The following is a 23156-nucleotide window of genomic DNA, read 5'->3' as shown; positions in this document are numbered from 1 at the left end:
AAAAAAATCTTTTATCATTCTAGATTATAATAGTAAATGACTACGCTTTAATGTTTTTTTATTGTTTTTATTTTTTTATCTTGCCATTTTTAAAAAAAAAAAATGGAAAAAAAAATTTTTTTATATATATATTTTTTTACAGTTTTATTTTTTATAATATAAACCAAACATATATGAATCGCTCAAATTTAATAAACCATAAATAACAATAAATATATTTAATCTCAAATGTACTTGTTCGTGGAATATATCCAATCATAGGTATGCTTAGAAAAATTGTACTTTATATGAAGTAATGGTAAATTATCCGCCTCATTAATACCCTTCGCCTGTGAAGTCTGGCGATGAGAGAGAAAATGGGAATTCATGTCAGTCTGCAGCTCAAACTCTCTATTTTTTTATGGTTTGTATCTAATCTCGTTATCAATTGGATATGTATCCCTCTTTGGATTCTAGGTTTAGAACCAACAGATTATAATCCAGTGGTTGAAAGCTCAGGAATAGCTGAAATGTTCAGATTCTGACAAATAAAAGAATCAAGATTCACAATATCTCTGAGTGCCGGGAATTCTTCAATTTCCTGTAATAATGTCCTCCATCCTAGCCCCTTCCTGTAATAATGTCCCCCATCCTGACCCCTTCCTAAAATAATATTCTTCATTCTAGCCCCTTCCTGTAACAATATCCTCCATCCTAGCCCCTTTCTGTAATAATGTCCCCCATCCTGACCCCTTCCTAAAATAATATTCTTCATTCTAGCCCCTTCCTGTAATAATGTCCCCTATCCTGGGCCTTTTTATGATATAATATCCCCCGTCCTGGGCCCCTTCCAATAATAATGTCCCTCATCCTGGCATAATGTCGCCCCTCCTGACCCCTTCCTAAAATAATATCGTTCATCCTAGCCCCTTCCTGTACTAATGTCCTCCATTTTAGCCCCTTCCTGTAATAATGTCCCCATCCTGGCCCCTTCCTGTAATAATATCCTCCATTCTAGCCCCTTCCTGTAATAATGTCCCCAATCTTGGGCCTTTTTATGATATAATATCCCCCATCCTGGGCCCCTTCCAATAATAATGTACCTCATCCTGGCATAATGTCGCCCCTCCTGACCCCTTCCTAAAATAATATCGTTCATCCTAGCCCCTTCCTGTAATAATGTCCTGCATTTTAGCCCCTTCCTGTAATAATGTCCCCATCCTGGCCCCTTCCTCTAATAATATCCTCCATTCTAGCCCCTTCCTGTAATAATGTCCCCCATCTTGGGCCTTTTTATGATATAATATCCCCCATCCAGGCCCCTTCCAGTAATAATGTCCCTCATCCCAGTATAATATCTTCATATTGGGCCCCTTCCTGGTATAATGTCTCCCGTTCCTGGTATAATGTCCTCCATCCTGGGCCCCTTTTAGTAATATATGTCCCCTATCCTGGTATAATGTCCTCCATCTTGGGCTTCTTCTAATAATAATGTCCCTGTTCTGAGAATACATGTGTGGCCCAATACATTTCATCTGAACGTGCGTCCTCGGAAACACATCCAGCTGAAATAGCGGCTGCCGTCGGCGGACCCCCTTTCTGCACCCTCTGCGTCAGAGATCATTACTCCCTTGTGCAGAACCTTCTAACAGAGGCTCCAAGGCAGGTGTGAATGAAACCAAAAGGCAACAAAGAAGAGCAAAGCAAAGGGACACTACACTAGGGTTAGGGTTAGGGGTTAGGGGTTAGGGTTAGGGTCTTAGTGGAAAATAAGGTTAAGAGAATGGGTCACATGAGAGGATCATAAAGAAATATAATGGGGAGAAAGAACAAAATAAAAAATTGTGAAAAAATTATAGATGGAATACGGGAAAGAAATGAGGCACTGAAAAAAAATGGAAATTTGCAAAGGAAAAGAATAAAAAAATTGTTGAAAATATTAGAACATTGAGAAGGTAAGTGAAAAGGAAAGAAAGGAACAAGAAATGGCAGAGGAGTAAATAAAAAAGGGCATAAGGAAAGAAAACGGTGTCTCGGAAAAAAATGGAGCATAGGAAAGGACAAGAAAGGAGAAAAAACAGGAGAGAAATGAATAGAAATAAAGGAAGAGGAATTCATAAAAAAAAAAGTTTTAAAAACTAAGTTAAAGAAAGAAGTGAATGAAAATGTAAAAATGAAAAGAACAAAATGGGAAAGACAATTAGGATAAAAATGGAAAGAAGCAAATAATGAAATCCGAAAGAAAATTTAATTTTTTGAAATGAAAAAAATTTGATAAAAGGAAAACGAGCAAGAAAAGAAAGAGAAAATGGACAAAAAGGGAAGCACAAGATTGAGAAAATGAAACTTGTAATAAATGAACTTAATATGGAAAAAAAAAAGGAATAGGAAAATGAAAATTGAAAGTAAAAGGTAAATTAAAGGTAAAAATTAAAAAAAAGGAAACTTTAGATTTTTGTATTATCAAATGAAATAGTGTCAGAGACTGTGGAGATCTCATGACGTCGGTGTCTTATAGTCTAAAGAATAAAACGTGACGGAGGTCCCTGTCCTATAATCTGTCACCTCAATCACAGGGAGAAATGCTCGGAAGAACAAACACTGAGCAGCCGAGAAAGAAAGAGAACGACAAAGGTAAGGATTGATGATAGAATTGATAATAAGAGGATAAAAGTGAAATGAAAGGTAAAAAAAAACGACTGAATTACCAAAACACTTTAAAGTCGTTTTTTCGGCTGTGCTGATGCCTCCGTTATACAATTTATTATTTTCCCACCATGTAACAATTTTGGAGCATCTTGTTTTATTCTGTCCCTCTGTAAAGGCTCCTGGAAAACTCATAAATTTGTCACCAATTGGAGCAGGGGGTGTGTCTCTACAGAGTTTGAAAGTGTCCAATCAGTGCTGACGGTATCAGACACGCCCTTTCTGACAGGAGGAACAGTGAGAATCACTTTGTTCATAATTTTCTAGGAGGAATAACAGAGGAATAGTAACGTCTGTGTATTATATAAGGGTTATATTAGGAATATGTCAGCGATGTGCTCGGGCCTCCTGCTCTCTAGTGTCGCCTCGGTTCATGTAATCTCCATATTAATTCCACTCTTCCATTAGAGGATGTGCAGTAATCACTGAACCAGAGACGCCGTTATCCCGTCCGCCTGCGTCTTGCGTCTTGAATCCGGCATGACGCCGGCTCAGCACAAGGAGCAGCAGAAACGCTTCAAACGCACTTTGAAGAAGGTACTTCACTGGAGAGAATGTGAGAGGACGGCTGATAGCGGCAGAGCGCGGACGAGCAATTAATGGCAGCACAGCCCTAGAATTCATCACATGTATTGGAAACCCAGAAAAGTCTATTCTGGAGGAGTCACCAGAAACTGACGGCACTTCAGAGGTCAGGAAATCCAGGCAAAATTGGTGTAAGACTTATGTCATAAGAGGATGCCAAAAGTTAAGCTGCAGTATAAAGCATGGAAACATGTCAGTCTTCATGTCCTTGTCTGGCAGCCTAAAAGTATACAAATGCAGGCGATGTACAGAATAGATTCATTACAATAATGACATCCACTGCAACAATGTATCATACTCCTCCAATTATTATCTTAGAACTGAAGTGTTCACTACATGTTCTAATGTTTTCACCATTCTAATGGTTATGTGATAATGAATCAACTAAATGTATCATAGACAAATCCAACCAGGACACTGACCCCCCAGATTGGGATTAAAAAGTAAATTATACATCCTCTTCATCCTATTCAACCAGTTAAATACTCTCCCCGGTGTACAAAACTCAAAATACTATAATAATATCCCTTATGTACAAGAATATAACTCCTATAATACTGCTCCTACGTACAAGAATATATATACTATAATACTGCTCCCTATGTACAAGAATATAACTACTATAATACTGCCCCTATGTACAAGAATATAACTACTATAATACTGCTCCTACGTACAAGAATATAACTACTATAATACTGCCCCTATGTACAAGAATATAACTACTATAATACTGCCTCTATGTACAAGAATATAACTACTATAATACTGCTCCTACGTACAAGAATATAACTACTATAATACTGCCCCTATGTACAAGAATATAACTACTGTAATACTGCCTCTATGTACAAGAATATAACTACTATAATACTGCTCCTACGTACAAGAATATAACTACTATAATACTGCTCCTACGTACAAGAATATAACTACTATAATACTGCCCCTATGTACAAGAATATAACTACTATAATACTGCCTCTATGTACAAGAATATAACTACTATAATACTGCTCCTACGTACAAGAATATAACTACTATAATACTGCCCCTATGTACAAGAATATAACTACTATAATACTGCTCCTACGTACAAGAATATAACTCCTATAATACTGCTCCTACGTACAAGAATATATATACTATAATACTGCTCCCTATGTACAAGAATATAATTACTATAATACTGCCCCCTATGTACAAGAATATAACTACTATAATACTGCTCCTATGTACAAGAATATAACTACTATAATACTGCCCCTATGTACAAGAATATAACTACTATAATACTGCCCCCTATGTACAAGAATATAACTACTATAATACTTCCCCTATCTACAAGAATATAACTACTATAATACTGCCCCCTATGTACAAGAATGTAACTACTATAATACTGCTCCTACGTACAAGAATATAACTACTATAATACTGCTCCTACGTACAAGAATATATCTACTATAATACTGCCCCTATGTATAAGAATATAACTACTATAATACTGCCCCTATGTACAAGAATATAACTACTGTAATACTGCCCCTATGTACAAGAATATAACTACTATAATACTGCCCCTATGTACAAGAATATAACTACTATAATACTGCTCCTATGTACAAGAATATAACTACTATAATACTGCCCCTATGTACAAGAATATAACTACTATAATACTGCCCCCTATGTACAAGAATATAACTACTATAATACTTCCCCTATGTACAAGAATACAACTACTATAATACTGCCCCCTATGTACAAGAATGTAACTACTATAATACTGCTCCTACGTACAAGAATATAACTACTATAATACTGCCCCTATGTACAAGAATATAACTACTATAATACTTCCCCTATGTACAAGAATATAACTACTATAATACTGCCCCCTATGTACAAGAATATAACTACTATAATACTGCCCCTATGTACAAGAATATAACTACTATAATACTGCCCCCTATGTACAGGAATATAACTACTATAATACTGCTCCTATGTACAAGAATATAACTACTATAATACTGCCCCCTATGTACAAGAATATAACTACTATAATACTGCCCCTATGTACAAGAATATTACTACTATAATACTGCTCCCATGTACAAGAATATAACTACTATAATACTGCCCCCTATGTACAGGAATATAACTACTATAATACTGCTCCTATGTACAAGAATATAACTACTATAATACTGCTCCTATGTACAAGAATATAACTACTATAATACTGCTCCTATGTACAAGAATATAACTACTATAATACTGCTCCTATGTACAAGAATATAACTACTATAATACTGCCCCCTATGTACAAGAATATAACTACTATAATACTGCCCTCTATGTACAAGAATATAACTACTATAATACTGCTCCTATGTACAAGAATATAACTACTATAATACCGCCCTCTATGTACAAGAATATAACTACTATAATACTTCCCCTATGTACAAGAATATAACTACTATAATACTGCCCCCTATGTACAAGAATATAACTACTATAATACTGCCCCCTATGTACAAGAATATAACTACTATAATACTGCTCCTATGTACAAGAATATAACTACTATAATACTGCCCCCTATGTACAAGAATATAACTACTATAATACTGCCCCCTATGTACAAGAATATAACTACTATAATACTGCCCTCTATGTACAAGAATATAACTACTATAATACTGCTTCTATATACAAGAATATAACTACTATAATACTGCTCCCTATGTACAAGAATATAACTACTATAATACTGCTCCCTATGTACAAGAATATAACTACTATAATACTGCCCCCTATGTACAAGAATATAACTACTATAATACTGACCCTATGTACAAGAATATAACCACTATAATACTGCCCCTATGTACAAGAATATAACTACTATAATACTGCCCCCTATGTACAAGAATATAACTACTATAATACTGCCCCCTATGTACAAGAATATAACTACTATAATACTGCCCCTATGTACAAGAATATAACTACTATAATACTGCCCCCTATGTACAAGAATATAACTACTATAATACTGCTCCTATGTACAAGAATAACTACTATAATACTGCCCCTATGTACAAGAATATAACTACTATAATACTGCTCCTATGCACAAGAATATAACTACTATAATACTGCTCCTATGTACAAGAATATAACTACTATAATACTGCCCCCTATCTACAAAAATATAACTACTATAATACTGCCCCCTATCTACAAGAATATAACTACTATAATACTGCTCCCTATGTACAAGAATATAACTACTATAATACTGCCCCCTATGTGCAAGAATATAACTACTATAATACTGCTCCTATGTACAAGAATATAACTACTATAATACTGCGCCTATGTACAAGAATATAACTACTATAATACTGCCCCCTATGTACAAGAATATAACTACTATAATACTGCCCCCTATGTACAAGAATATAACTACTATAACACTGCTCCTATGTATAAGAATATAACTACTATAATACTGCCCCTATGTACAAGAATATAACTACTATAATATTTCCCCCTATGTACAAGAATATAACTACTATAATACTGCCCCTATGTACAAGAATATAACTACTATAATACTGCCTCCTATGTACAAGAATATAACTACTATAATACTGCCCCTATGTAGAAGAATATAACTACTATAATACTGCCCCTATGTACAAGAATATAGCTACTATAATACTGCCCCTATGTACAAGAATATAGCTACTATAATACTGCCCCCTATTTACAAGAATATAACTACTATAATACTGCTCCTATGTACAAGAATATAACTACTATAACACTGCTCCTATGTATAAGAATATAACTACTATAATACTGCCCCTATGTACAAGAATATAAGTACTATAATACTGCCCCTATGTACAAGAATATAACTACTATAATACTTCCCCCTATGTACAAGAATATAACTACTATAATACTGCTCCTATGTACAAGAATATAACTACTATAATACTGCTCCTATGTACAAGAATATATCTACTATAATACTGCTCCCTATGTACAAGAATATAACTACTATAATACTGCTCCTATGTACAAGAATATAACTGCTATAATACTGCTTCTATGTACAAGAATATAACTACTATAATACTGCGCCTATGTACAAGAATATAGCTACTATAATACTGCTTCTATGTACAAGAATATATCTACTATAATACTGCTCCTATGTACAAGAATATAACTACTATAATACTGCCCCCTATGTACAAGAATATAACTACTATAATACTGCTCCTATGTACAAGAATATAACTACTATAATACTGCTTCTATGTACAAGAATATAACTACTATAATACTGCCCCTATGTACAAGAATATAACTACTATAATACTTTCCCCTATGTACAAGAATATAACTACTATAATACTGCTCCGATTTACAAGAATATAACTACTATAATACTGCCCTCTATGTACAAGAATATAAATACTATAATACTGCTCCTATGTACAAGAATATAACTACTATAATACTGCACCCTATGTACAAGAATATATCTACTATAATACTGCCCCTATGTGCAAGAATATAACTACTATAATACTGCTTCTATGTACAAGAATATAACTACTATAATACTGCTCCCTATGTACAAGAATATAACTACTATAATACTGCTTCTATGTACAAGAATATAACTACTATAATACTGTCCCCTATGTACAAGAATATATCTACTATAATACTGCCCCCTATGTACAAGAATATAACTACTATAATACTGCTCCTATGTACAAGAATATAACTACTATAATACTGCTTCTATGTACAAGAATATATCTACTATAATACTGCTCCCTATGTACAAGAATATAACTACTATAATACTTCCCCCTATGTACAAGAATATAACTACTATAATACTGCCCCTATGTACAAGAATATAACTACTATAATACTGCCTCCTATGTACAAGAATATAACTACTATAATACTGCCCCTATGTAGAAGAATATAACTACTATAATACTGCCCCTATGTACAAGAATATAGCTACTATAATACTGCCCCTATGTACAAGAATATAGCTACTATAATACTGCCCCCTATTTACAAGAATATAACTACTATAATACTGCTCCTATGTACAAGAATATAACTACTATAACACTGCTCCTATGTATAAGAATATAACTACTATAATACTGCCCCTATGTACAAGAATATAAGTACTATAATACTGCCCCTATGTACAAGAATATATCTACTATAATACTGCCCCCTATGTACAAGAATATAACTACTATAATACTGCTCCTATGTACAAGAATATAACTACTATAATACTGCTTCTATGTACAAGAATATATCTACTATAATACTGCTCCCTATGTACAAGAATATAACTACTATAATACTGCCCCCTATGTACAAGAATATATCTACTATAATACTGCCCCCTATGTACAAGAATATAACTGCTATAATACTGCTTCTATGTACAAGAATATAACTACTATAATACTGCGCCCTATGTACAAGAATATAACTACTATAATACTGCCCGTATGTACAAGAATATAACTACTATAATACTGCCCCCTATGTACAAGAATATAACTACTATAATACTGCCCCCTATGTACAAGAATATAACTACTATAACACTGCTCCTATGTATAAGAATATAACTACTATAATACTGCCCCTATGTACAAGAATATAACTACTATAATACTTCCCCCTATGTACAAGAATATAACTACTATAATACTGCCCCTATGTACAAGAATATAACTACTATAATACTGCCTCCTATGTACAAGAATATAACTACTATAATACTGCCCCTATGTAGAAGAATATAACTACTATAATACTGCCCCTATGTACAAGAATATAGCTACTATAATACTGCCCCTATGTACAAGAATATAGCTACTATAATACTGCCCCCTATTTACAAGAATATAACTACTATAATACTGCTCCTATGTACAAGAATATAACTACTATAACACTGCTCCTATGTATAAGAATATAACTACTATAATACTGCCCCTATGTACAAGAATATAAGTACTATAATACTGCCCCTATGTACAAGAATATAACTACTATAATACTTCCCCCTATGTACAAGAATATAACTACTATAATACTGCTCCTATGTACAAGAATATAACTACTATAATACTGCTCCCTATGTACAAGAATATAACTGCTATAATACTGCTTCTATGTACAAGAATATAACTACTATAACACTGCTCCTATGTATAAGAATATAACTACTATAATACTGCCCCTATGTACAAGAATATAAGTACTATAATACTGCCCCTATGTACAAGAATATAACTACTATAATACTTCCCCCTATGTACAAGAATATAACTACTATAATACTGCTCCTATGTACAAGAATATATCTACTATAATACTGCTCCCTATGTACAAGAATATAACTACTATAATACTGCTCCTATGTACAAGAATATAACTGCTATAATACTGCTTCTATGTACAAGAATATAACTACTATAATACTGCGCCTATGTACAAGAATATAGCTACTATAATACTGCTTTTATGTACAAGAATATATCTACTATAATACTGCTCCTATGTACAAGAATATAACTACTATAATACTGCCCCCTATGTACAAGAATATAACTACTATAATACTGCTCCTATGTACAAGAATATAACTACTATAATACTGCTTCTATGTACAAGAATATAACTACTATAATACTGCCCCTATGTACAAGAATATAACTACTATAATACTGCTCCTATGTACAAGAATAACTACTATAATACTGCCCCTATGTACAAGAATATAACTACTATAATACTGCTCCTATGCACAAGAATATAACTACTATAATACTGCTCCTATGTACAAGAATATAACTACTATAATACTGCCCCCTATCTACAAAAATATAACTACTATAATACTGCCCCCTATCTACAAGAATATAACTACTATAATACTGCTCCCTATGTACAAGAATATAACTACTATAATACTGCCCCCTATGTGCAAGAATATAACTACTATAATACTGCTCCTATGTACAAGAATATAACTACTATAATACTGCGCCTATGTACAAGAATATAACTACTATAATACTGCCCCCTATGTACAAGAATATAACTACTATAATACTGCCCCCTATGTACAAGAATATAACTACTATAACACTGCTCCTATGTATAAGAATATAACTACTATAATACTGCCCCTATGTACAAGAATATAACTACTATAATATTTCCCCCTATGTACAAGAATATAACTACTATAATACTGCCCCTATGTACAAGAATATAACTACTATAATACTGCCTCCTATGTACAAGAATATAACTACTATAATACTGCCCCTATGTAGAAGAATATAACTACTATAATACTGCCCCTATGTACAAGAATATAGCTACTATAATACTGCCCCTATGTACAAGAATATAGCTACTATAATACTGCCCCCTATTTACAAGAATATAACTACTATAATACTGCTCCTATGTACAAGAATATAACTACTATAACACTGCTCCTATGTATAAGAATATAACTACTATAATACTGCCCCTATGTACAAGAATATAAGTACTATAATACTGCCCCTATGTACAAGAATATAACTACTATAATACTTCCCCCTATGTACAAGAATATAACTACTATAATACTGCTCCTATGTACAAGAATATAACTACTATAATACTGCTCCTATGTACAAGAATATATCTACTATAATACTGCTCCCTATGTACAAGAATATAACTACTATAATACTGCTCCTATGTACAAGAATATAACTGCTATAATACTGCTTCTATGTACAAGAATATAACTACTATAATACTGCGCCTATGTACAAGAATATAGCTACTATAATACTGCTTCTATGTACAAGAATATATCTACTATAATACTGCTCCTATGTACAAGAATATAACTACTATAATACTGCCCCCTATGTACAAGAATATAACTACTATAATACTGCTCCTATGTACAAGAATATAACTACTATAATACTGCTTCTATGTACAAGAATATAACTACTATAATACTGCCCCTATGTACAAGAATATAACTACTATAATACTGTCCCCTATGTACAAGAATATAACTACTATAATACTGCTCCGATTTACAAGAATATAACTACTATAATACTGCCCTCTATGTACAAGAATATAAATACTATAATACTGCTCCTATGTACAAGAATATAACTACTATAATACTGCACCCTATGTACAAGAATATATCTACTATAATACTGCCCCTATGTGCAAGAATATAACTACTATAATACTGCTTCTATGTACAAGAATATAACTACTATAATACTGCTCCCTATGTACAAGAATATAACTACTATAATACTGCTTCTATGTACAAGAATATAACTACTATAATACTGCCCCTATGTACAAGAATATAACTACTATAATACTGTCCCCTATGTACAAGAATATATCTACTATAATACTGCCCCCTATGTACAAGAATATAACTACTATAATACTGCTCCTATGTACAAGAATATAACTACTATAATACTGCTTCTATGTACAAGAATATATCTACTATAATACTGCTCCCTATGTACAAGAATATAACTACTATAATACTGCCCCCTATGTACAAGAATATATCTACTATAATACTGCCCCCTATGTACAAGAATATAACTGCTATAATACTGCTTCTATGTACAAGAATATAACTACTATAATACTGCGCCCTATGTACAAGAATATAACTACTATAATACTGCCCGTATGTACAAGAATATAACTACTATAATACTGCCCCCTATGTACAAGAATATAACTACTATAATACTGCCCCCTATGTACAAGAATATAACTACTATAACACTGCTCCTATGTATAAGAATATAACTACTATAATACTGCCCCTATGTACAAGAATATAACTACTATAATACTTCCCCCTATGTACAAGAATATAACTACTATAATACTGCCCCTATGTACAAGAATATAACTACTATAATACTGCCTCCTATGTACAAGAATATAACTACTATAATACTGCCCCTATGTAGAAGAATATAACTACTATAATACTGCCCCTATGTACAAGAATATAGCTACTATAATACTGCCCCTATGTACAAGAATATAGCTACTATAATACTGCCCCCTATTTACAAGAATATAACTACTATAATACTGCTCCTATGTACAAGAATATAACTACTATAACACTGCTCCTATGTATAAGAATATAACTACTATAATACTGCCCCTATGTACAAGAATATAAGTACTATAATACTGCCCCTATGTACAAGAATATAACTACTATAATACTTCCCCCTATGTACAAGAATATAACTACTATAATACTGCTCCTATGTACAAGAATATAACTACTATAATACTGCTCCCTATGTACAAGAATATAACTGCTATAATACTGCTTCTATGTACAAGAATATAACTACTATAACACTGCTCCTATGTATAAGAATATAACTACTATAATACTGCCCCTATGTACAAGAATATAAGTACTATAATACTGCCCCTATGTACAAGAATATAACTACTATAATACTTCCCCCTATGTACAAGAATATAACTACTATAATACTGCTCCTATGTACAAGAATATATCTACTATAATACTGCTCCCTATGTACAAGAATATAACTACTATAATACTGCTCCTATGTACAAGAATATAACTGCTATAATACTGCTTCTATGTACAAGAATATAACTACTATAATACTGCGCCTATGTACAAGAATATAGCTACTATAATACTGCTTTTATGTACAAGAATATATCTACTATAATACTGCTCCTATGTACAAGAATATAACTACTATAATACTGCCCCCTATGTACAAGAATATAACTACTATAATACTGCTCCTATGTACAAGAATATAACTACTATAATACTGCTTCTATGTACAAGAATATAACTACTATAATACTGCCCCTATGTACAAGAATATAACTACTATAATACTGTCCCCTATGTACAAGAATATAACTACTATAATACTGCTCCGATTTACAAGAATATAACTACTATAATACTGCCCTCTATGTACAAGAATATAACTACTATAATACTGCTCCTATGTACAAGAATATAACCACTATAATACTGCACCCTATGTACAAGAATATATCTACTATAATACTGCCCCTATGTGCAAGAAAATAACTACTATAATACTGCCCCTATGTACAAGAATATAACTACTATAATACTGCTTCTATGTACAAGACTATAACTACTATAATACTGCTCCCTATGTACAAGAATATAACTACTATAATACTGCCCGTATGTACAAGAATATAACTACTATAATACTGCCCCCTATGTACAAGAATATAACTACTATAATACTGCCCCCTATGTACAAGAATATAACTACTATAACACTGCTCCTATGTATAAGAATATAACTACTATAATACTGCCCCTATGTACAAGAATATAACTACTATAATACTTCCCCCTATGTACAAGAATATAACTACTATAATACTGCCCCTATGTACAAGAATATAACTACTATAATACTGCCTCCTATGTACAAGAATATAACTACTATAATACTGCCCCTATGTAGAAGAATATAACTACTATAATACTGCCCCTATGTACAAGAATATAGCTACTATAATACTGCCCCTATGTACAAGAATATAGCTACTATAATACTGCCCCCTATTTACAAGAATATAACTACTATAATACTGCTCCTATGTACAAGAATATAACTACTATAACACTGCTCCTATGTACAAGAATATAACTACTATAATACTGCCCCTATGTACAAGAATATAAGTACTATAATACTGCCCCTATGTACAAGAATATAACTACTATAATACTTCCCCCTATGTACAAGAATATAACTACTATAATACTGCTCCTATGTACAAGAATATAACTACTATAATACTGCTCCCTATGTACAAGAATATAACTGCTATAATACTGCTTCTATGTACAAGAATATAACTACTATAACACTGCTCCTATGTATAAGAATATAACTACTATAATACTGCCCCTATGTACAAGAATATAAGTACTATAATACTGCCCCTATGTACAAGAATATAACTACTATAATACTTCCCCCTATGTACAAGAATATAACTACTATAATACTGCTCCTATGTACAAGAATATATCTACTATAATACTGCTCCCTATGTACAAGAATATAACTACTATAATACTGCTCCTATGTACAAGAATATAACTGCTATAATACTGCTTCTATGTACAAGAATATAACTACTATAATACTGCGCCTATGTACAAGAATATAGCTACTATAATACTGCTTTTATGTACAAGAATATATCTACTATAATACTGCTCCTATGTACAAGAATATAACTACTATAATACTGCCCCCTATGTACAAGAATATAACTACTATAATACTGCTCCTATGTACAAGAATATAACTACTATAATACTGCTTCTATGTACAAGAATATAACTACTATAATACTGCCCCTATGTACAAGAATATAACTACTATAATACTGTCCCCTATGTACAAGAATATAACTACTATAATACTGCTCCGATTTACAAGAATATAACTACTATAATACTGCCCTCTATGTACAAGAATATAACTACTATAATACTGCTCCTATGTACAAGAATATAACTACTATAATACTGCACCCTATGTACAAGAATATATCTACTATAATACTGCCCCTATGTGCAAGAAAATAACTACTATAATACTGCCCCTATGTACAAGAATATAACTACTATAATACTGCTTCTATGTACAAGAATATAACTACTATAATACTGCTCCCTATGTACAAGAATATAACTACTATAATACTGCTTCTATGTACAAGAATATAACTACTATAATACTGCCCCTATGTACAAGAATATAACTACTATAATACTGTCCCCTATGTACAAGAATATATCTACTATAATACTGCCCCCTATGTACAAGAATATAACTACTATAATACTGCCCCCTATGTACAAGAATATAACTACTATAATACTGCTTCTATGTACAAGAATATATCTACTATAATACTGCTCCCTATGTACAAGAATATAACTACTATAATACTGCCCCCTATGTACAAGAATATATCTACTATAATACTGCCCCCTATGTACAAGAATATAACTGCTATAATACTGCTTCTATGTACAAGAATATAACTGCTATAATACTGCTTCTATGTACAAGAATATAACTACTATAATACTGCCCCCTATGTACAAGAATATAACTACTATAATACTGCCCCTATGTACAAGAATATAACTACTATAATACTGCACCCTATATACAAGAATATAACTACTATAATACTGCTCCCCTATGTACAAGAATATAGCTACTATAATACTGCTTCTATGTACAAGAATATATCTACTATAATACTGCCCCTATGTACAAGAATATAACTACTATAATACTGCCCCCTATGTACAAGAATATAACTGCTATAATACTGCTTCTATGTACAAGAATATAACTACTATAATACTGCGCCTATGTACAAGAATATAGCTACTATAATACTGCTTCTATGTACAAGAATATATCTACTATAATACTGCCTCTATGTACAAGAATATAACTACTATAATACTATCCCTATGTACAGGAATATAACTACTATAATACTGCGCCTATGTACAAGAATATAGCTACTATAATACTGCTCCTATGTACAAGAATATATCTACTATAATACTGCTCCTATGTACAAGGATATAACTACTATAATACTGCCCCCTATGTACAAGAATATAACTGCTATAATACTGCTTCTATGTACAAGAATATAACTACTATAATACTGCGCCTATGTACAAGAATATAGCTACTATAATACTGCTTCTATGTACAAGAATATATCTACTATAATACTGCCTCTATGTACAAGAATATAACTACTATAATACTATCCCTATGTACAGGAATATAACTACTATAATACTGCCCCTATGTACAAGAATATAACTACTATAATACTGCCCCTATGTACAAGAATATAACTACTATAATACTGCCCCTATGTACAAGAATATAACTACTATAATACTGCGCCTATGTACAAGAATATAGCTACTATAATACTGCTTCTATGTACAAGAATATAGCTACTATAATACTGCCTCTATGTACAAGAATATAACTACTATAATACTGCCCCCTATGTACAAGATAATTGTAATCTTCAGGCAGCGCCCCTACAGGTAAAATAAATCATTGCAGCCTGAAGTTTTCAATCAGATCTGTAGCATCGTGTGTACAATTATATGAATACAGACGCAGCTGTAATAACTTTCCGCCATCTCTGACTCTCCAGGGCTTAAGTGAGTTTAGTTATGTTCAGATTGTCGGGATCTAATTATGATCTGTGGTTTCATAGAAATCTTCCGTTGTTTGTTTTCTTGTTTGTCCTGACAGATCACAGGATGAGACAGTTCTCTCCAGATGTCTTTCTTTTATGTTTTTTTTTTTATTTTATGCCAAAAATATAAATCGAAAATAAGAGATGACCGGAGTGGAGAAAACAATGTGTCATCATATTCATGTGCGGGGGTGTAATGAATATGACGGCAGTTATGGCTATCACCTATTAATTGATTCATGTATTTGCTTTCTTTTATGGGGCCAAAATTTTACAAAAAGATTTTTTTTAAAAAATTCCTAACATAGAATGTTTGTTTCTTCTTTACAAAACCATCTGATAATCGTTCTATGTGACTTATTTTTACCAGGAATCGTGTACAAGTTGCTGCAGTTCCGGCTTCTAGGAGGAACATTAGAAGGTAACGGATGATGCAGAGCCTGTATCTGTGCACATGTTATATTCACCCCCCAACATGCAAATTACATCACCAAGAAGCTGAAGTCATGGAAAGCTGGGAATCACAGGAGGGAGACGTTACCGATCTGTAAATGATCAAAAAAAAAGTACTCAACTCAATATTGAAATTGTAAGAAGGAAAAGTCGCGGAATTCTGGAACTCAAAGAATGGAGACATCACTGATCTGCAAATGTCTTGCCACTAAATGCACTCGGGCAAATCATCAAGATCCTCTGCTGCCAGCTCCTGTGCGATCACCCACCAATGACGCCCCCAATGTGCTCGATGGGAGACAAGTCCAGAGACGTTGCAGCCACGGGAGCAGGTTTAGACCACGCAGGGGTCTCACAGGACCTCCAGCAACATGTGGCGCTGGATGGATGTTTTGCAAAAAATGTCTTCTGGGACATTTTGGAGAAACGGCTCCACAAAGTCATTGTTCATACACTCACTCGCCAGGATTTCAGCACTATAATCACATTTCCCTATAACAATGAATCATCCTCCTATGCCAGTACATTGTATCCATCCAATGCTTCATATCGCTTTGCTGAGGCTTCAAGCTCTTTTCATTATACAGGCAGTTCAGCACTGGAGATGGGACTGTTTGAAGGGAGGATAGAAAAGGACCAGGAGAGGGACAATCATTTTGTATTTAGACCCATTTTAATGGTGTAGTGTAAGGAATGGGATGGGGCAATTGTCACCTGTTTATTAATTAGCTTTCCATGTTGTAATAGTGGATCCTCCAGGTCATTTCTGGTTTGCAGTAGGATCTTCCTGTTGTATGCCATTAAAGGGGTTTTCTCTTCAGGAGGGCACTGCTCCCGGCTTGCACCGGTGGCATGGCTGAGCCGCTGACCCGACTTGATATTAGCAGAGGCGACTTTGCTGCTGCAGCATCGGAGGAATGAAGGGGCTCTGGACCCAGCGGTTCTGACAGCTTTAGAGTGGTGCTTTCAAGAGGTTTCGATTGCAAGCACATGCTCCTCGCCTAGGAAAACTGGCCACCTCTTAAGATCCGGATTTTTGAATAAAAATTACACCGCAAGTTGCAAATTTGTTTGTTTTTGCAAGCACTTTGCAACTGTATCCATTGTGCCAACCATTCCTGTATCTGCAGCTGACGTTCAGAGTCCTGCGTATATAGAAAGTAACTGAGATTCTCAGCCAGAAAAGTTGGCGAGTGTCATGCGGTTTTTCCTTTACCTATCATCGGTATGACATCCGTATGCGTTTTTAACATCAGCTTTTACATACAGTAATTCTCTGTCATTTCAATCTAGTTTTCTAACAATCTTATATACAGATATAGAAAGATAGATAATAGATTGATAGATAGATAGAAATATGTCAGTGAGATATATAATCAGTGCTTTGCGTGTGTAGTTTTCTGTACTTGTATTTAGCTAACATAAATAAATGAAAAAAATGGCGTGGGGTCCCTCTTATTTTTATTAACCAGCTGAGAGAAAGCAGACAGCTGAGAGCTGGTCTTAATAAAGCTTTCCAGACTATTATTATCATCCCGCAGCTGTCTACTTAACCTTTACGGGTTATAAAAAGGGGGACCCCAAAAAACAACTCATGTGGTTTCCCCCTATTTTTAATAACAAGTCAAGGCTAAGCAGAAACCCATTTATTACCTTTAAAAAATAAAATAATCCAAGCAAGCGGTGAATTTATTAAGGTTACTGCAGTTCATCAGCTGTGAACTGCGATAACCTTACTTACATTAGCGCTCGTCGCAGCAACCGGATTCAGACGCTACTCTCAGTATGTTCTGGCTGCCGTGCTGAGCAGTCACATTACTGATGTCATCACTCACCAGAGCATTCGGATGAAGCAGAGTCGGGGATTTTTGTGGGACGTTCTGATTATGGATTTTCGGTGGACCCCTTTGGATTATTTTATTTTTTAAAGGTAATAAATGAGTAAAAGAGGGTCGGGGAGTGCTTTTTACAAAATAAAGGACTTTTCTGTGTGTGTTTATTTCTTTTGACAACAGGGTTAGTAATGGGGGTGTCTTATAGACGTCTCTCCATTTCTAATTCCCTGGGCTTGATGACTACAGGGTTAGTAATGGAGTCATCTGATACACGCCTTTCCATTACAAACCCCTGGTCTTGATGTCAGCTGACATTACACAGATGACATAAACCCCAAAACCATTACCATTGCCAACACACCAGGGTAATACGGAAGAGCTGAGGCTAAGCGCCAGAATTGGCACATCTATTCAATGTGCCATTTCTGGGGCGCTTGAGGGCTGGTGTTATTACCCTGGGAGGGGGCCAATATCCATGGCCCCTTCCTAGCCTATTAATATAAGCCCACAGCTGTCTGCTTAGCCTTTGCTAGTTATTAAAAATAGGGTGGACCCATGTCATTTTTTTTCAGGTCCCCCCTTTTTAATAACCAGTAAAGGCTAAGTAGACAGCTGTGAGCTGATACTAGTAGCCTGGGTCTGAGATGTCACCATGCACAATAATGAGCTAGCCCAGACATTACTAAATACTGGCCAAAGGCGCCTTGTAGATCCATCACATCTATGGATCATGTGGAGTAGGAAAAATATCCGGATGATCACAATTAAGTGTAGAAAAGGATCCCATCCCCTTACCATTGCTGAGCCATAGATAAAGCAGAGATGAGTCCTGTAGTTCAGTGTGTGAGAACATCGTGGATTGTGCTCTGATTACTGTCAGATCAGTCTGGATTGTGCGTTGACTGAGCATGAATTACCATAATTAGACTTTCATTATTTCAATGCATGAGAATAGCCTGGATTACTCTCTGATTAGTTCAGAATGTGAGAACAGACTTCATGAAAATATGAGAGTGACTTGTGCTATGCTTTGATTATTCGAGAGTACCAGAATATTCTGGTTTATGCTCTGATAACACTTTATTTATTTTAAGGATGAGATAGCCTGGATTCATTTCTAATCAATTTGAGAAAATTTCATGAATTTTGTTGTGATTAGTTGGTAGCGTGAGATGAATTTTCGTTATGCAATAATTATTTAATTGAATGGATGAGAATGTCCTAAATTAGGCTTTGATCAGTTAAGTGCATGACAATAGCTTAGATTTTGCAAGATTGTTTTATAATATGGGAATAGTCTAAATTATGTTCAGATGAGTAGAGAATAGTATGTGTTATGCTATAATTATTTCAGAATATGAGAATAGCCTGGGTAATTCTCCAAGGTCATTCTCACACTGTTTCTTCACCATGCTTCAAGAGAAATAATAAAAATCTGTTAGAGAAAGTGGTAATCCTTCTGGCAGTACGAGCCTGGCAGGACAACAGAGTGGAGTGGACCACGCAGTCCGCAGCCCCAGTCCTCAGCCCCAGTCCGCAGCCCCAGTCCGCAGCCCCAGTCCGCAGCCCCAATCCGCAGCCCCAATCCGCAGCCCCAATCCGCAGCCCCAGTCCCCAGCCCCCAGTCCCCAGCCCCCAGTACCCAGTCCTCAGCCCCAGTCCTCAGCCCCAGTCCTCAGCCCCAATCCACAGCCCCAGTCCTCAGCCCCAGTCCTCAGCCCCAGTCCTCAGGCCCATTCCCCAGCACCAGTCCCAGTCCTCAGCTCCAGTCCTCAGTCCCAATCCTCAGGCCCAGTCCTCAGGCCCAGTCCCCAGCCCCCAGCCCCAGTCAGCAGCCCCAGTCCTCAGCCCCAGTCCTCAGTCCCAATCCTCAGGCCCAGTCCCCAGCCCCAGTCCCAGTCAGCAGCCCCAGTCCACTGCCGCAGTCTGCAGCCCCAGTCAGCAGCCCCAGTCCGCAGCCCCAGTCCGCAGCCCCAGTCCGCAGCCCCAACCCGCAGCCCCAGTCCGCAGCCCCACTCCGCAGCCCCAGCCCTCAGCCCCAGCCCCAGCCCGCAGCCCCAGTCCTCAGCCCCTGTCCTCAGCCCCAGTCCTCAGCCCCAGTCCTCAGCTCCAGTCCTCAGCCCCAGTCAGCAGCCCCTGTCCTCAGCCCCAGTCCTCAGCCCCAGTCCTCAGCCCCAGCCCTCAGCCCCAGTCCGCAGCCCCAGTCCGCAGCCCCAGTCCTCAGCCCCAGCCCTCAGCCCCAGTCCTCAGCCCCAGTCCTCAGCCCCAGTCCTCAGCCCCAGTCCTCAGCTCCAGTCCTCAGCCCCAGTCCTCAGCCCCAGCCCTCAGCCCCAGTCCGCAGCCCCAGTCCTCAGGCCCAGTCCTCAGCTCCAGTCCTCAGCCCCAGTCCTCAGCCCCTGTCCTCAGCCCCAGTCCTCAGCCCCAGTCCTCAGCCCCAGTCCTCAGCCCCTGTCCTCAGCCCCAGTCCTCAGCCCCAGCCCTCAGCCCCAGCCCGCAGCCCCAGCCCGCAGCCCCAGTCCTCAGCCCTAGTCCGCAGCCCCAGCCCGCAGCCCCAGTCAGCAGCCCCAGTCAGCAGCCCCAGTCCGCAGCCCCAGTCCGCAGCCCCAGTCCTCAGCCCCAGCCCTCAGCCCCAGTCCTCAGCCCCAGTCCTCAGCCCCAGTCCTCAGCCCCAGTCCTCAGCCCCAGTCCTCAGCTCCAGTCTTCAGCCCCTGTCCTCAGCCCCAGTCCTCAGCCCCAGTCCTCAGCCCCAGCCCTCAGCCCCAGTCCGCAGCCCCAGTCCGCAGCCCCAGTCCGCAGCCCCAGTCCGCAGCCCCAGTCCTCAGCCCCAGCCCTCAGCCCCAGTCCGCAGCCCCAGTCCTCAGCCCCAGTCCTCAGCTCCAGTCCTCAGCCCCAGCCCGCAGCCCCAGTCCTCAGCCCCAGTCCACAGCCCCAGCCCGCAGCCCCAGTCCTCAGCCCCAGTCCGCAGCCCCAGTCCGCAGCCCCAGTCCTCAGCCCCAGTCCTCAGCCCCAGTCCACAGCCCCAGCCCGCAGCCCCAGTCAGCAGCCCCAGTCAGCAGCCCCAGTCCGCAGCCCCAGCCCTCAGCCCCAGCCCGCAGCCCCAGCCCGCAGCCCCAGTCCTCAGCCCTAGTCCACAGCCCCAGCCCGCAGCCCCAGTCAGCAGCCCCAGTCAGCAGCCCCAGTCAGCAGCCCCAGTCCGCAGCCCCAGCCCGCAGCCCCAGTCCGCAGCCCCAGTCCTCAGCCCCAGTCCTCAGCCCCAGTCCTCAGCTCCAGTCTTCAGCCCCAGTCAGCAGCCCCTGTCCTCAGCTCCAGCCCTCAGCCCCAGTCCGCAGCCCCAGTCCGCAGCCCCAGTCCGCAGCCCCAGTCCTCAGCCCCAGCCCTCAGCCCCAGTCCGCAGCCCCAGTCCTCAGCCCCAGTCCTCAGCTCCAGTCCTCAGCCCCAGTCCTCAGCCCCAGCCCGCAGCCCTAGTCCACAGCCCCAGCCCTCAGCCCCAGTCCGCAGCCCCAGTCCTCAGGCCCAGTCCTCAGCCCCAGTCCTCAGCCCCAGTCCGCAGCCCCAGTCAGCAGCCCCAGTCCGCAGCCCCAGTCAGCAGCCCCAGTCAGCAGCCCCAGCCCTCAGCCCCAGCCCTCAGCCCCAGCCCGCAGCCCCAGCCCGCAGCCCCAGTCCTCAGCCCTAGTCCACAGCCCCAGCCCGCAGCCCCAGTCAGCAGCCCCAGTCAGCAGCCCCAGTCCGCAGCCCCAGCCCGCAGCCCCAGTCCGCAGCCCCAGCCCTCAGCCCCAGCCCGCAGCCCCAGCCCGCAGCCCCAGTCCTAGTCCACAGCCCCAGCCCGCAGCCCCAGTCCTCAGCCCCAGTCCGCAGCTCCAGTCCTCAGCCCCAGCCCTCAGCCCCAGTCCGCAGCCCCAGTCCTCAGCCCCAGTCCTCAGCCCCAGTCCTCAGCCCCAGTCCTCAGCTCCAGTCTTCAGCCCCAGTCCGCAGCCCCAGCCCTCAGCCCTCAGCCCCAGTCCGCAGCCCCAGTCCGCAGCCCCAGTCCTCAGCCCTAGTCCACAGCCCCAGCCCGCAGCCCCAGTCAGCAGCCCCAGTCAGCAGCCCCAGTCCGCAGCCCCAGCCCGCAGCCCC

General features: G+C 38.3%; 1 protein-coding gene across 3 annotated transcripts in view; it reads right to left on the bottom strand.

Annotated features, from left to right (window-relative positions):
* Nucleotides 1-23156, bottom strand: part of LOC141264848 (pituitary adenylate cyclase-activating polypeptide type I receptor-like) — a 479716-nt gene that overhangs the window by 303591 nt on the left and 152969 nt on the right. The gene's annotated exons all lie outside the window — the stretch shown is intronic.

Source organism: Phyllobates terribilis, unplaced genomic scaffold (genome assembly GCF_046119375.1).
Source record: "Phyllobates terribilis strain yellow unplaced genomic scaffold, ASM4611937v1 Scaffold_4__5_contigs__length_816908805, whole genome shotgun sequence".
Classification (NCBI taxonomy): Eukaryota; Metazoa; Chordata; class Amphibia; order Anura; family Dendrobatidae; genus Phyllobates; species Phyllobates terribilis.
The sequence above is the reverse complement of the archived record's forward strand: the minus strand, read 5'-3'. Positions and strand labels throughout refer to the sequence as shown.